This window comes from Hevea brasiliensis, chromosome 11, assembly GCF_030052815.1.
Source record: "Hevea brasiliensis isolate MT/VB/25A 57/8 chromosome 11, ASM3005281v1, whole genome shotgun sequence".
In the NCBI taxonomy this organism is placed as follows: Eukaryota; Viridiplantae; Streptophyta; class Magnoliopsida; order Malpighiales; family Euphorbiaceae; genus Hevea; species Hevea brasiliensis.
The window spans coordinates 48158034-48175441 of NC_079503.1; positions in this window are offsets into that span (position 1 = coordinate 48158034).

Genomic DNA, 17408 nt, shown 5'->3' on the forward strand with positions numbered 1-17408 from the left:
TCCTATCACTACAGAAGGATCCATTCAGAGTTCTATTACTAGTGTCACACCCCGGCTTAGTGGGCCCCAGCTCAAGCCCCTCTATGGGTGGCCATCTTGCCAGCGTTCCCCTCTAGACGCCGGCGATGCAACTCAAATCGGTACTGTCTGCTTTGGTGGAGTTCAATCCCTTCGCCCTGCAGAGCTAGGATTCGAACCCATATCACCTCACGGATTTGCTTCTCAGCTCAATTGGTAAGAGGCGAAGCAAATCCGTGAGGTGATATGGGTTCGAATCCTAGCTCTGCAGGGCGAAGGGATTGAACTCCATCAAAGCGGACAGTACCGATTTGAGTTGCATCGCCGGCCTCTAGAGGGGTACGCTAGCAAGATGGCCACCCATAGAGGGGCTTGAGCTGGGGCCCACTACGCCGGGGTTTACCCCTCTAGAGGCCGGCTCAATTGGTAAGAGGCGAAGCAAACCCGTGAGGTGACATGGGTTCGAATCCTAGCTCTGCAGGGCGAAGGGATTGAACTCCACCAAAGCAGACAGTACCGATTTGAGTTGCATCGCCGGCCTCTAGAGGGGTACGCTGGCAAGATGGCCACCCATAGAGGGGCTTGAGCTGGGGCCCACTAAGCCGGGGTGTGACAACTAGAGGTTCACAACCAGTTAGCAGAGGAAGAGGCAGACGTAGAGGCAGCACTTCAGGTATTCAGGGTACAGTAAACCAGTCATAACAAGGTAGTGCACTGGCCAGAGTCTACAGTATGAGATAGCAGGAAGAAGCTGAAACTTCTGACATTGTGGCTGGTACATTCTCTATCTCTAATCAAGATGTATTTGTGTTGTTTGATCTGGGTTCTACCCATTTTTATGTTAGAGCTAGCATCATTAGTTCCCTTGCTGTTCCGTGTGCCAAAATGGATTTTGAAGTGCTAGTAACAATTCCGTTAGGATAAGAGGTTTGGGTCAACCAAATATATAGAGATTGTCCTTTGGTGAGCCAAGGACGTGTTTTTTTGTCCGATTTGATTGAAATGCCCTTCAGAGATTATGATATCATCTTGGGCATGGATTGGTTAGCCAGGCATCATGCAATGATTGACTGTAGACTGAAGACAGTCACTTTTGGTCTCCCTCTGTATGGCGATGTGGTAATACATGGGGAGAGGTAGTTACTGCCGTCAAACATCATTTCAGCTGCACTAGCCAGAAGGATGATCAGAAAGGGGCATGAAGCATACTTGGCACATGTGATAAACACCCAAGTGGGAAGTCCATCACTGAGGGACATCCCTACAGTATGTGACTTTCTGGATGTGTTCCCTGATGAGCTGCCAAGATTACCTCTGGAAAGAGATGTGCAGTTTGAGATTGATGTCATGCCTGGTGTGGACCCAATCTCCATAACACCATACAGAATGGCACCAACAGAATTGAAAGAATTGAAAGTGCAGTTGCAAGAGCTACTTGATAAGGGCTTTATTCGCCTTAGTATGTCACCTTGGGGAGCGCCAGTGCTGTTTGTTAAGTAGAAAGATGGCACTCTTCGTTGATGTATTGACTACCAATAGTTGAATAAGGTGACAATAAAGAATAGGTATCCATTGCCCCACATTGATGACTTATTTGATCAGTTAAGGGGTGCAGTTGAGTTCTCCAAGATTGACCTGAGATCGGGTTATTATCAGCTGAAAGTGCAAGAGCAGAGTATCCCTAAAACTGCCTTTAGAACCCGATATGGCCATTATGAGTTCTTGGTCATGCCATTCAGGTTAACAAATGCTCCAGCTGCTTTTATGGATCTGATGAACACTATCTTCAGACCATACCTCGACCAGTTTGTGGTGGTATTCATAGATGATATATTGGTTTACTCGAGGAGTGCAGAGGAGCATGATAGAATCTGTGGATTATACTGTAAACTTTGAGGGAGAAACAGCTATACGCCAAATTGTCAAAGTGTGAATTTTAGTTGAAAGAAATTTCCTTTTTAGGGCACAAAGTATCTACAGAAGGCATTAAGGTAGATCCCAGCAAGATAGAAGTTATCCTTAATTGGAAGCCACCCAAGAATGTCATAGAAATTCACAGTTTTCTAGGTTTAGCTGGATACTACTGCAGATTTGTGAAGGGGTTTTCTATGTTAGCTTCTCCACTAACCAAACTGCTTAGGAAAGATGTGAAATTTCAGTGGACGGATAGATGTCAACAGAGCTTTGATGAGTTAAAGAGGTGTTTAACCGAAGCTCCAGTCCTGACTTTACCTTCACCGGGTAAAGAATACACAGTTTATAGTGATGCTTCTCACAATGGGTTAGGCTTTGTACTGATGCAAGATCAAAATGTCATTGCATATGCATCACACCAGTTAAAACCACATGAGAGGAACTATCCGACACATGACTTGGAGCTTGCAGCTATTGTATTTGCTCTTAAGATCTAGAAACACTACTTATATGGGGAGAAGTGTTACATCTACACAGATCATAAGAGTTTGAAGCATTTGGGCACTCAAAAAGAGTTGAATTTGAGACAGAGGAGATGGTTAGAGTTGATAAAAGACTATGATTGTCTGATAGACTATCAGCCAGGAAAAGCTAATATTGTGGATGACGCCTTAAGTTGCAAGACTATGGCAAGTCTATGGGTTTCTCCTTTGTCTATGGTACATGAGTTGAGAGTATTGCATGCCAGCTTAGAGATTAATGATGAGAGGCAAGCAGCAGTTACATGGCATGCACAGCCAGTGTTGATTAATCAGATCAGAATGGCTGCTCAGAATGATTAGAAGTATCAAAAGCTGTTAATGAAGTCAGACAGGGCAAGAAACCTAAGTTCTCAGTGAGAGATGATGGCCTATTGCTACACCAGGGCAGAATGTGCATTCCTAATGATGTTGACTTGAGACAGATCATTATGAAGGAAGCACATGAATCTTCTTTTGCTATGCACCCTGGTGGTACTAAAATGTACAGAGGACTAAAAGAACATTACTGGTGGATGGGTATGAAAAGAGATGTAGCAGAATTTGTTTCTAAATGCCTAACTTATCAACAAGTGAAGGCAGAACATCAAGTGTCAGCTGGTTTACTACATCCATTACCAGTACTTGAGTGGAAATAGGAGCGAATAACAATGGATTCGTGATGGGACTTTCGAGGACACAGAAGAACCATGATGCAGTATGGGTTATAGTTAACATATTGACCAAGTCTGCTCATTTTCTGCCAGTCCGGATGCACTACAGCCTGGAGAGATTGGCCAAATTGTACATAGATGAGGTTGTAAGGTTACATGGAGTGCCAGTATCCATCATATCAGACAGAGATCCTAGGTTCACTTCTAGATTCTGGAGTAGTCTTCAGAGAGCCCTAGGAACTAGATTGAACTTCAGCATGGCATTCCACTCACAGACAGATGGCCAATCTGAGAGGGTAATTCAAATCTTGGAAGACATGCTACGGGCTTATGTGATTGAGTTTGAGGGCAGTTGGGACACACACTTGCCTCTGATTGAGTTTGCTTATAACAACAGCTACCAATCAAGCATTGGGATGCCTCCATATGAACCTATGTATGGTGGAAAGTGCAAAACTCCCCTGTGTTGGGATGAAGTGGGTGAAAGAAAGATGATTGGGCCTAAAATTGTTTAACAAACTGAAGAGAAAATCAGATTAATTAAAGATCGACTCAAAGCTGCGTCAGACCGTCAGAAGTCCTACATTGATCTAAAGAGAAGGGATGTTGAGTATACAGTGGGTGAGAAAGTATTCCTCAAGGTTTTCCCTTGGAAGAAAATTATGAGATTTGGTAGAAAGGGGAAACTGAGTCCTCGTTTCATCGGGCCATATGAGGTTCTGGAGAGAGTGGGTCCTTTGGCATACCGTTTGCACTACCTCTAGAGTTGGAGAAGATACATAACATCTTCCATGTGTCTATGTTGAGGAGGTACAGATCTGACCCATCTCATGTGTTACCAGTGGAAGAAATTGAAGTGAATCCAGACCTCACATATGAAGAAGAACACATAGAGAATCTGGCTTATGAGGTGAAGCAGCTACGAAACAAGCAAATACTGTTGGTAAAAGTGTTGTGGAACCATTATTCGGGCCAATAAGCTGCGTGGGAATGTGAGGAGGACATGAAGAGACAGCACCCACAGCTGTTCAAAGACTAATGCTAGGTAAAATTTCGAGACAAATTTTATTTTAAGGGGGGGGGGGGGGAGGGAGAATTGTAACACCCCTATATATATAGCCTGATATATTTCACTGTTCTGGTGACTAGTATTAGTCCGGACAATTAAGGAGAATTAGAACCACATCTAAGACACCTAGATAAGCCTTGAATATAAATAATTAGTAATTTCCAAATAGTTAAGTATAAAGAAGAAAAACATAACATAAAAGGTTAAATGAGCCGGGAGTCACAGCGATGGGTGACTTTCCTAGGAAGTGACAGCGAAGGCCATCGTAACCCTAATTTTGAATCAGAAAATGTGACGTCGCGGTCCTTAGGGTTATTACAAACACAGTGGAAAAGCAAAAATCACAGAAAAGAATTGTTAAGCAGGTCAAATAATTAGGTCAGGGATTCGAAAGAAATATCGAATAACTTGTAAACCGAATTGAGCCCGTGAGGGGTAAATTGGTCAATTCACCCCTAGAGCTGACTCCTGACCTAACTGTTCAATGAAATCAGAAAAATGAAAATTTCAGAATTGATAATTAAATTAAAGAACTAATAGAAAAATAAATGCGAAAGAAAAAGAAAATTTAAAAAGTTATTACATCATGCTTATCTCACCTTTAAGACATCATAATTGATTTTTTTTTATTACCCACCAGTATTGACCAAGTAAAAATTTGTTTGAAGAAGAAAAATACATAAAAATTAAAAGAAAAAAGTCACTCTTCTTCCTTCATGAAATCGGCAGCCCCTCTCTCTCTTGAAGATCTCCATAGCCAACCTCCATTAACAAGCCTTTAAAGCTTGAATTTCTTGATTGTGTTCCATAAGTTTCAAGCCCAAACCCTAAAAAACTCCTAAATCACCATCAATAAGAAGGTTTAAGAAGGAAAGAAAGGGAGTCAAGGAAAGAAATAGGAGAATCGATATTCAAGTGGAGGTAAGTAATGTAATTTGAAAATTTTGGTTTATTAGTTGTGTGTTTAGCTTAAGTAACTTAGATATTAGCTTAAAATTTAAAGAAAATAGTTATTAGGGGATTTATTGGGAATTTGGCTAGCCATCAAGGGAGTGTGAATTGAGTGATTTTGATGAAATTAAATGGCTAATTTAGGTGAATTAGAGGCATAGACAATGAATATGTAAGTTAATTGCATTAAATTCTAAGATTTTGTAATTAGGGTTCCTGAGCAATTTGAAAATTTGGGAAAAATTGGAGCAATTGGTCAATTGATGCAATTGACCTTAATTGAGTTGAGAAATGGTCAATTAGAACCATTTTATGGCGTGTTTAAATTACTAGAACCAAGTTACAATTTGGATAGGTTAGTGTTTAGATTCTGACAGCTTGACCTAGGTCCTTTTCAGGGACCAAAACTGAAAATTTACCAACCCAATTGGTGTGAGACCAATTTGGAATGAAACTAGACACATAATGGACCATTTTTCATTCAGGAATCATGCCTAGAAAATGACCATAACTTAGTGAACAATCAGGTCAAACTCGGGTGTAGTGCACTGCCACTGTACCAAAATGACCAAATGAACAGTGTTTGTTCATTTGGCCATAACTTGAGCTGTACAGGTCCAAATGACCTGATTTTTTATGGAATTGGAAAGGTATGACATAGCACTACCATGACACTCCTTACCCGTCTACAGTGTAGCCGAGCAAGATATGCCACACAGTACACCGGAACACCATAACTTATCTCACTGATATTTATCATTTCTTAATTTATTTATTATAGTTATTAAGTGAAATTTATGAAATTGATCTCATTTAGATCATTTATTGAAATTATAAATTAATTTGTGGCTTTGAAAATTTTATAGAAAATTCGGTAGAGTGTCGGCTAAAAATGGGGAAAACAGTTCTTCGGAACCTGTAGAAAACACTTCCAATAATTTCTAATCTTTCTCAAACTCCATTTGTATCACATCAATTTACAACAATTTCTTAACAATTCCTCCATTTGTTATTCATTCATTTCACATAATCACCATGCTCAAATCATAAATAAATTCTCACATGGTATTTGTAAACACAAAGTTACAAATACTTACATTAATACAAAATTATATTACATTTGTTTCAAATACACATGATAAAATAAGAGTTTAATTACAAAACTTACAAAAATCACAAAATACAAAATGGGACCTAGTGTCTTACCAATGCACTGTAGCCTGTGAGGTGACACGGATACTATGCAGAACTGTGAATGGCCTTACCCAGTCTGTGGTGTACTGGGCTCTCTGTCCAAATCTTCAGTACCTACGCATTGCAAAAGCGACGCGCTAAGCATAAAGCTTAGTGGTGCCAATAATACAAGAAAATATAATATGCAAATAAAAGTAATAATTTCCTAGTTATTGTGTTCATAAGAAATGAATAATTACTAACTTATTGTTTAGTTGAGGGCTAATTACATTTTATGATATTAACTTCTTCATGCATTTTGTTAATTGTTTTCTTGATGATTTTAAGCTTCTTTATTTTATTGTAATCATTCTTGATCTCTATCTTGATTTTTAAATTCCTTAATTTCTTTAATAATCAATTCAATTGCAATTATACTTTTTCATGCCTAAGTAACCTATACAAATTAACCGGACTGGATAAATGGGTAAACTAGCACTGGGTACCAGGTACCTCAAGCCGTCACACCATCGGTCACAATGTGTCTCCCGATGTGCAAACATAATGGCTAATAAGCCATAAAAACAATAAGGCATAAAACCAATTATAACATCGTAATTAGTATAGCCATAGGCTATCATCACAGAATGGTAATGAAGCCATACATCATATGCAGTACTACTATCAAAACCCTATTGGCATGCCAACCTATCCAAACCAATCACATTAGGCCTACTAGGGCATATTACAAAGTCATTTCTTGAATATTTGTACTTTACATGTAGGGTTACTATTCATTTCATTAGTCAACTAAAATGTTGACTTTTTCATAGATAATAGGTATATTGGTTCAAATATCACCAACATACCATATTTTGCATTCTAAAGTTGTTGGCATTGGTTGCCAATTTCATTTCAAAGCTTAGTATTAGTTATTCACAATTTTCAGATTTCAAACATTAAGTTTACTATTCCATTGGTCATTTGTACAGTAGGAATTTGGCAAAATTATTTTCATAAAAGTTGTTCCTAATTGTAACACCCCTATTTATATAGCCTGGTATATGTTACTAATCCGGTGACCGGTATCGGTCCGGACAATTAAAGGGATTAGAACCACACTTAAGACAACTAGATAAGCCCTGAACACAAATAATTAGTACTTGCCAATTAGTTAAGTATAAATAAAAAAAAAAAAACAGAATATAAGAAGTTAAATGAGCTGAGAGTCATAGCGATGGGTGACCTTCTCGGGAAGAATTGCGAAGACGATTTAAACTCAAATTTCGAACCGTAAAATTTAACGCTGCGGTCCGTAGGACTATTGCGAACACAGTGGAAAAGAAAAAATCACGAAAAAGAACTGTTAAGCTGGTCAAATAATTAGGTCAGGGATCCAGAAGAAATATTGAATTATTTGCAAACCGGATCGAACTGGCGAGGAGCAATTTGGTCAATTGATCCCTAGAGCTGACTCCTGACCTGGCTGTCAAATTAAATTTGAGAAAAGAAAATTTTGGGATTAAGAATTTAATTAAAGAACTAATAGAAAAATAAATGAAAAAGAAAAAGAAAAAGGAAAAGTTTATTACATCACCCTTATGACATTATCATGATGTCAAAATTCATTTTTAATTTAATTACTTCAATTGACTAAGTCAAATTATGGATAAATATACACAAATAAAAAAAAAAGAGAAAGAAAAGCATTTTGGGTCTTCATCTTCATCAATTGCCGTATCTCATCTCTCCCTTGTCTCTCTCTCTCAAAATTTCTCCATGAAAGCATGTTCTTAAGCTTTCTAAACACTAAATTTCACCATAAATCCTTTAATTTTCTTGAAGAAAAATTATAAGCAAACCTTGAAAGGAAGGGTAAAGGAGAAAGAAAGAAGAAAAAGTTGAGGGAATTGAAGATTGAAAAGCTTCATTCAAGGTTAGTAGCTAAACTTGGAATTTATAGTTTAATTATTGTATTTATAGCTTAACTAACTTAGAATTATGCTTAAAATGAAATGAAAATAATTGTTGGGGGACTTTTAGTGAATTTCAGCCATCCATGGATGTAAGAGAATATGATGTGTTTTCAATGAATTAAATGTGTTAGGAAGCCTCATTGAGTTGAAGAAGCATATGTATAGGTATTGAATTGGTTAAATGCAACAAATTAGTGAGTTAGGGTTTCGACACCTAGGGTTTGGAAGGAAAAAATGTGAGAATTGGTCAAATAGTGTGTTTGACCTTGTTTGAGATGAAAAATGGTCATTTGTGACCAATTGAGATGTGTTGGAAGTGTTAGAAGTGAGTTTAAATTCGGACTGAAAATGGCCATGTTGCAGGCAGCAGGACCAAGGTCCTTTTGAGGGACCAAAACTGAAAATTTACAAGTCTAATTGGTGTGAGGCCAATTAGGAATGAAAATAGACACAAAATAGAACATTTTTCATTTAGGAATCATGCCCAAAAAGTGACCCAAAACCTAGTGACAAATTGACCAAATCCGGATTTATGCAGTCTAACCTGTACAAAAATGACCAAATGATATGTTCATTTGGACATAACTTGGGCTCAGTAGGTCTAAATGACTTGAAATTTACCAGTGGACAGCTGAGATATAGATCTAAAACTTTCATGAAGAACACATGATGAAGATCATCATGGAGCACCACCACCCTTCAAAGGGGCAATCACTAGGGCGAGAGCTAAGCAACTTCAAAGCATGCTCATGGACCATAAAAGGATTTTCGGCTTAGGAGGGGAGCTACATAAGGAAGACCTAGCTTGCTTGCTCCAAGAATCTAAGTGGATCACCATGTGCCAAGTTGGAGCTTCCATTGCCACGTCACCAGCCACGTCAGATTCCATTGCCACATCACTAACCACGTCACCAGCCACTTTGGACATGCCTCATGCCACCTTGGAGTCCACTTGGCTGCCACCTAGGTGTTTGTAGGGTTCACGCCATATGGAGGGAGCTCATTGGTTCATTTGAATTAAAGAGAGCTACTTTTTGATCAAGTGGGCCCTAATATTCTGCCACAAAGAGGGATTAATTGCTGCCACCTTTTGCCCTTTTGCAATAAATGCTGCTGCCATCTTTTGTCTTTATAATTAATGCACTTACTATTCTTGTTAGGATAGCCAACATGGCACAATTATTTGTAACTTTTGTCTTAACAAATTTAGCTTGTGTTTCTGTAACCCTAGGTTTATAAGGAAGAGAATACCATCTTCTTCCTTCAGTTTTTATTCTTCTTCTTTGTACATGAGAGCCTCCCTTGGAGAGAGTTTGAGTCTTCTTTCTTGCTAGTTTCTAGAAGAACTAGAACTTAGGCAACTTGATCACTTGCCTATTTTACTTGATGATCAATGTAATCTCCCACAAGTTGGGTTATTGTGTTGACACTTGATCTGTTCCTCTTTGAAATATATATTCTGGTGCTTCTTTTTCCATAGAGATTGCATCTTATTTTATTCAAAGAAAACTTGTTTTGGTGCTGATGATCCTTGGGTTCCATTAGAGGTCTGCATCCTTAGGCAATGTTCATTTGGGTGCTTATCATATTGGTATCAGAGCATTAGGCATCAAATCAAGTAAGTGTCCTTCATTCCTTATCTTCCTTTAGTTGATTTTTCTGTTTGGTTTAAGCTTCTAAGGCATTCTGCCAAAGAGGACATTTCTAGGGTTTTTCTTTTTCTTCATCTTCCATGCTCTTCATCTTTGTTTCTGATACTTGCTGCTGAAATCTTCATCTAGGGTTTTAGAGAAGTTTCTTTAGATCTGTCTTTGATTCCAGTTTTGTCTTAGGGTTTAATCTATATTCTAGCTTACACCATCTTTGTGCTAGCTAATTTCTTCGAACTCTTGCATAATATCAAGCATGTTGAACCTACTGCAGTAATTTTGATTTATGAGAGATTGATGAGTTGATGACTGAAATTGGGAATTGACATGATTAGTAACTAATAGCAGTGCAATTTTGATGATATATATCTGCTGCACTATTGGAGTTTGTGGTTTTAAAGCTGGAAATTGTGATTTCTTACCATTGTTGAATTGGGGGAAATTATAGAAACGTGGGGTTAAAGTTTGAATTTGGTTTTGAAATTTCACCAGAATCATTTGGGTATAATTATTGTGCTTCATACCAAATTTGGGGTGAAAATACCACTGTTTGCCTATTGAACCAAATTTTGCGGAGAAACTGGACTATTTTTAGTTCACATACCAAACCAAGCCAGAAAACTTTGAAAATTTACAGGCTCTTTATACCTCATTTCACCAGTTCCTGTGTCAATTTTCGGAGTTGTTTGACATTGTTTGCCTAGCAAACCAAAATTTTGCGGCAAAGCTGATCAAACTTAGTTGGCATAAGAAAACAATTCAGAAAACTCTAAAAATTTATAGGCTATTTATACCCCATTTCAGTAGTTCCCATGTCAATTTTGGGGGTCGTTTGACACTGTTCTTTTGCTGAACCAAAATTTTCGTGGACTGGTCAAATTTAGTTTACATAGTAAAACCCTCGGAAAGCTGAAATTTTACCAGTAGTTAGTCCGTATTGGGTTTCCAGTGCGTACCAAATTTCAGATCAAAATAGAGTCGTTTTTGTGGTGAACCAAAAAAGGAGCAAATTTTTGGTAAATTATTTGAACTATGGTATCTGTCTTTGCCTTGATTGTGAAACTTGATATTTGAGCTTGATATCATTTCATTAGGTTGTCTTCATTCCAGTTTACTAACTGTTCATTTAGTGTCTATATCTTATTTTGACCCCAGTGTCACATTGCTAGTTCTTGTGTCACGTATTGTTCCTTATCGTTCTTGATCATTTTATTTAAAATTTGTGAGTTTTTGAATTGCCATTGGTATCTAAGTTCCAAGGAAACCAAGCAAGAAGAAGTGAGTGGTAAAAGGCTTGAGGGTGTGAGTGCATTAGAGGGTAAAAGCCATCTGTTTGTGTGAAACACTTAGAGAGGGTTAGTCATTTCCTACTAACTTGTTTTCTTGCAGCTCAAAATCATGTCAAATGAAACTGGTAGTAGTGGGGAGAGAGTCCTAGTTGATGAAGCTATGAATAGGGACGCCGTGGCTGCACAATTTGAGAGATTGACCTTGGGCATGAATACGTTGAGGGATGACATGAATAGGATTTTGGAGGAGATGAGAAGGGATAGGGAAGAGAGAGCAAGGGGTGGAGATGATGCTAGGGACAGAAGGCAAGAAGTGAGAAATATAGGGGAACCAAGGGTGGAGAACCTTGAGGGTGAAGTGCATGTTGAGGAAGAGTTTGAGGAAGCAATAGAAGAAGAATTTGAGGTTGGGAACTATAACTATGGTGGTAGGGGTTATAGACCACCTAGGGCCAGGGGAGCTAGAGGTAGAAGAGGAGGAAGGTTGCCTAGATTTGGGGAGTATGGATATGGGGGCCTAGAAGAGAGGGTAGACACTAATGTGGGTAGTATTAAGATGAAAATTCCTCCCTTTCATGGGAAGGAGAATCCGGATGCTTACATGGAATGGGAAAGACAAGTTGAGCTAATTTTTGAGTGTCATAACTATAGTGAGGAAAAGAAGGTGAAGCTTGCAGCTGTAGAGTTTAAGGAGTATGCTATAGTGTGGTGGGACCAGTTGATAGTTAGGAGACGGACTTTAGGTCTTAGACCCATTGCTTCTTGGGAGGCTATGAAAGAAGCAATGAGGGAGAGATTTGTTCCCCAACACTACTTTAGGGAACTCCACCAAAGGTTGCAAAGGATGACACAAGGAGGGAAGAGTGTAGAGGAGTACTATAAGGCAATGGAGATAGCCTTAGCAAGGGCACAATTAGATGAACCTCTAGAGGCTACTATGGCACGTTTCCTAGCTGGTCTTAACATAGAGATTGCACATGTTGTTGAGTTGCACTCTTATACTAATTTGATTGAGTTGGTGCACATAGCCATTAAAGTAGAAAAACAATTGAAGATGAAGAGAGCTTTGAAGTATGGTAGTGGTGTCCATTCAGCTCCGAAGGCCCCTTGGAAACCAAATGTAGATAAGACTTCTAAGGGTGAGAAAGAAATTCCTAAGTTTAGGAAAGAAGAGTGGAAGGGGAAAGAAAAGGTAGAAAGTAAAGATAAGGAGAAGGGGGGTACTGCCACTACTAGGACTAGAGATGTGAAGTGTTTCAAGTGTTTGGGATATGGGCATTATGCTTCCCAATGTTCTAACAAGAGAGTAATGGTGATTAGGGAAGATGGGGAGGTAGAGAGTGAGGAAGAAAATGAATCCGAACCATTGATGTTAGTTGAGGGGAATGAAAATGAAGAGGATGTGCACGTTGAAGAGCCATCCGATGGGTATGACTTTGCATTGGTTACCATGAGGACCTTGAGTTCTCAACCTGTTGTGGATAGTGATGAGTTGCAAAGGGAAAACATCTTTCATACTAGGTGTGTGGTGAAGGAGAAATTGTGTAGCATGATTATAGATGGGGGTAGTTGTTGCAATGTGGCTAGTTCCTTACTTGTGGAGAAATTAGGATTGCCTACCCTTAAGCATCCTAAACCTTATGGGTTACAATGGCTAAATGATTGCAACAAAGTGAAGGTAACTAAGCAAGTAGTGGTACCTTTCACTATAGGGAGCTACCATGATGAGGTCTTATGTGATGTATTGCCCATGATAGCTACACATATCTTGCTAGGTAGGCCATGGCAGTATGATAGGTATGTGATTCATGATGGGAGGAAGAATCACTACAATTTGAAGAAAGATGGCCGCACACATGCCTTGGTGCCCTTGTCACCAACACAAGCACATGAGGACCAAATGAGAATATTGAGGGCTGTTAAGGGGAGAAAAGAGAGTTGGAGTGAAAAATTAAGAGAGGCCGAGCACAAGAGTGAAGAAAGTAAAGAAAATAGTAATGGGAAAGAGAAAAAGAAAGAAGTGAAAGAAAAGAAAGTGAGTGTAATGGAAAAGGGAGAGGGCTCGGGACAAAAGGAGAGAAGAGAGAAAAAGATGAGCTTGTATGTTGGGGGAAGGGAGTTGAGAGGAGCTTTGAGGGGTGCGATGCCATTGTGCATTCTCATGTATAGGGAGATTTATTTAAATGTTTCTGACCTTGACTCCAATCTTCCTTCTTCTGTTGTGTCTCTTTTGCAGGAATACCAGGATGTGTTTCCGGATGAGATACCTTCGGATTTACCACCTATTAGGGGTATTGAACACCAAATAGATTTCATTCCTGGTGCTCAAATTCCTAATAGACCAGCCTATAGGAGTAGTCCAGCTGAGACTAAGGAGCTTCAAAGACAGGTAGATGGGCTTTTGGCTAAGGGACATGTCCGTGAGAGCATGAGTCCTTGTGCGGTTCCTGTTTTGCTTGTGCCAAAGAAGGATGGAACATATAGGATGTGCGTGGATTGTAGAGCCGTGAATAAAATCACTGTAAAGTATCGCCACCCTATTCCTAGATTGGATGATTTGTTGGATTAATTGCATGGTTCTTGTTTTTTTAGTAAGATTGATTTGAAGAGCGGTTACCATCAAATTAGAATGAGAGTTGGTGATGAATGGAAAACTGCCTTCAAAAAAAAACATGGCTTATATGAGTGGCTAGTGATGCCTTTTGGTCTCTCTAATGCCCCTAGTACTTTTATGAGGCTTATGAATCATGTTTTGAGAGCTTTTATTGGACAGTTTGTTGTTGTCTACTTTGATGATATTCTTGTCTATAGCAAAAACATTGATGATCATTTGCATCATTTGAAACTTGTATTTGATGTGTTGAGAAAAGAAAAATTATATGCAAATGTGAAAAAGTGTTCTTTTTGCTTAGAAAGAATTGTGTTCTTGGGATTTGTTGTGAGTAGCAAAGGTGTTGAAGTAGATGATGAAAAGGTTAAGGCAATTAGAGAATGGCCAACACCTAAAAATGCATCTGAAGTTAGGAGCTTTCATGGATTAGCAAGTTTTTATAGGAGATTTGTACCTAACTTTAGTTCATTGGCTGCTCCATTAAATGAACTTGTCAAAAAGAATGTGACATTTGTTTGGGGTGAAGAACATGAACATGCATTTGCCATGCTTAAAGAGAAATTGTGTTCTGCACCTTTATTAATTTTGCCTAATTTTGACAAGACATTTGAGATTGAATGTGATGCATCAGGTATAGGAATTGGAGCTGTTCTCATGCAAGAGAAACGTCCAATTGCTTACTTTAGTGAAAAGTTGCATGGTGCCACATTGAATTATTCAACATATGACAAAGAATTGTATGCATTAGTTAGGGCATTAGAGACATGGCAACATTATCTATGGCCTAAGGAATTTGTCATACATTATGATCGTGAGTCTTTGAAGTATATCAAAAGCCAACATAAGTTGAGTCGGAGGCATGCTAAATGGGTAGAATTTATAGAGTCTTTTCCTTATGTTGTGAAATATAAGCAGGGCAAAGAGAATGTGGTAGCTGATGCACTCTCCTGCAGGTATAATCTTCTTACTACTCTTGATTCTAAATTATTGGGATTTGAGTATGTTAAAGAATTATATGAACATGATGATGACTTTGCTGCCATATTCCATGCATGTAAGAAATCTGCATTCCAAAAGTACTTTAGGCATGATGGATATTTGTTTAAAGAAAATAGATTGTGTGTGCCTAAGAGTTCTTTGAGAGAATTGCTTGTAAATGAGAGTCATAGTGGAGGCCTTATGGGGCATTTTGGTGCTGCTAAAACACTAGATGTCCTTAGGGAGCATTTCTTTGGGCCCCACATGAGAAAAGATGTTGAGAGACTATGTACTAGGTGTGAGACTTGCAAGAGAGCAAAGTCTAAGGTGATGCCTCATGGGCTATACACACCTTTACCTGTGCCTAAGCATCCTTGGGTTGATTTGTCCATGGACTTTGTCTTGGGATTGCCTAGGTCACAAAAGGGTCATGATTCAATTTTTGTTATTGTGGATAGGTTTTAAAAAATGGCTCATTTTATCCCATGTCACAAAAAAGATGATGCTACATATGTTGCTAATCTATTCTTCAGGGAGGTTGTTAGGTTACATGGTATACCTAGAACCATTGTGAGTGATAGGGATGTCAAGTTCTTGAGTCATTTTTGGAAGGTTCTTTGGGGAAAATTGGAAACTAAGCTACTTTTCTCTACTACTTGCCATCCCCAAACTGATGGCCAAACAGAAGTAGTGAATAGGACCTTAGTCACACTTTTGAGAGCCTTAGTGAAACAAATTTAAAGTCTTGGGAGGAATGCATACCATACATAGAATTTGCATATAATAGGGTTGTGCATTCATCTAGTGGATACTCTCCTTTTGAGCTTGTTTATGGTCTTAATCCACTTACTCCCTTGGATTTGTTACCATTGCCTATTGATCATGTTGCTTCATTGGATGGTGAGAAAAAGGCTGAAATGGTTAAAAAGATGCATGAACAAGCTAGGTTGCATCTAGAAAAGAAAAATGAGCAATATGCATCTCATGCTAATAAGGTGCGAAAGCCTATGATTTTTGAACCTGGTGACTTGGTATGGATCCATTTAAGAAAGGAAAGGTTTCCTAACCAAAGGAAATCTAAGTTACATCCTAGAAGTGATGGCCCTTTTCAAGTGCTTGAAAGAATTAACAATAATGCATATAAGATAGAATTGCCTAGTGATTATGGTGTTAGTAATACTTTTAATGTAACTGATCTAACTCCTTTCCTTGGTGCAGAAACAAATTCGAGGACGAATTCTTTTCAAGTGGGAGAGGATGATGAAGATCATCATGGAGCACCACCATCCTTCAAAGGGGCATTCACTAGGGCGAGAGCTAAGCAACTTCAAAGCATGCTCATGGACCATAAAAGGATTTTCGGCTTAGGAGGGGGGCTGCATAAGGAAGACCTAGCTTGCTTGCTCCAAGAATCTAAGTGGATCACCATGTGCCAAGTTGGAGCTTCCATTGCCACGTCAGATTCCATTGCCACATCACTGACCACGTCACCAGCCACTTTGGACATGCCTCATGCCACCCTGGAGTCCACTTGGCTGCCACCTAGGTGTTTGTAGGGTTCACGCCACATGGAGGGAGCTCATTGGTTCATTTGAATTAAAGAGAGCTACTTTTTGACCAAGTGGGCCCCAATATTCTGCCACAAAGAGGGATTAATTGCTGCCACCTTTTGCCCTTTTGCAATAAATGCTGCTGCCATCTTTTGTTTTTATAATTAATGCACTTACTATTCTTGTTAGGATAGCCAACATGGCACAATTATTTGTAACTTTTGTCTTAACAAATTTAGCTTGTGTTTCTGTAACCCTAGGTTTATAAGGAAGAGAATACCATCTTCTTCCTTCGATTTTTGATTCTTCTTTGTACATGAGAGCCTCCCTTGGAGAGAGTTTGAGTCTTCTTTCTTGCTAGTTTCTGGAAGAACTAGAACTTAGGCAACTTGATCACTTGCCTATTTTACTTGATGATCAATGTAATCTCCCACAAGTTGGGTTATTGTGTTGACACTTGATCTGTTCCTCTTTGAAATATATATTCTGGTGCTTCTTTTTCCATAGAGATTGCATCTTATTTTGTTCAAAGAAAACTTGTTTTGGTGCTGATGATCCTTGGGTTCCATTAGAGGTCTACATCCTTAGGCAATGTTCATTTGGGTGCTTATCAACACAAACCCAAATTATGCCCTTAACTAAGTCATTTGGCCACCCAAAGTTGGTGACCTAAAACTGCCAAAACCAGTTTGGTGCCCAGAAATCTGGGTTAAGTCCAATTCGGCAGCCATGATTCAAATGGCTATAACTTGAGCTACAAAACTCCAAATGGAGTGATTCAAAAAGGAGAAGAAAGTTAAGACAATAGGAAACATTTTCTATGAAGAAAGTTTTGCCAAATTCTAACAGAAAAATGACCAATGGAACAGTGCAACATAAGATACCAAAATTGAAAATTTGCAAATCTGCCTAAAAGATTTAGAATTTGAGAAAATAACCAAAATCAACAAATTTAGTAACCAAAATGTGGTATGTGGGTGAAGTTGGAATTCCCATACCTATTAAGCATTAGAAAGTCAATAAATTGACTTGAATAGT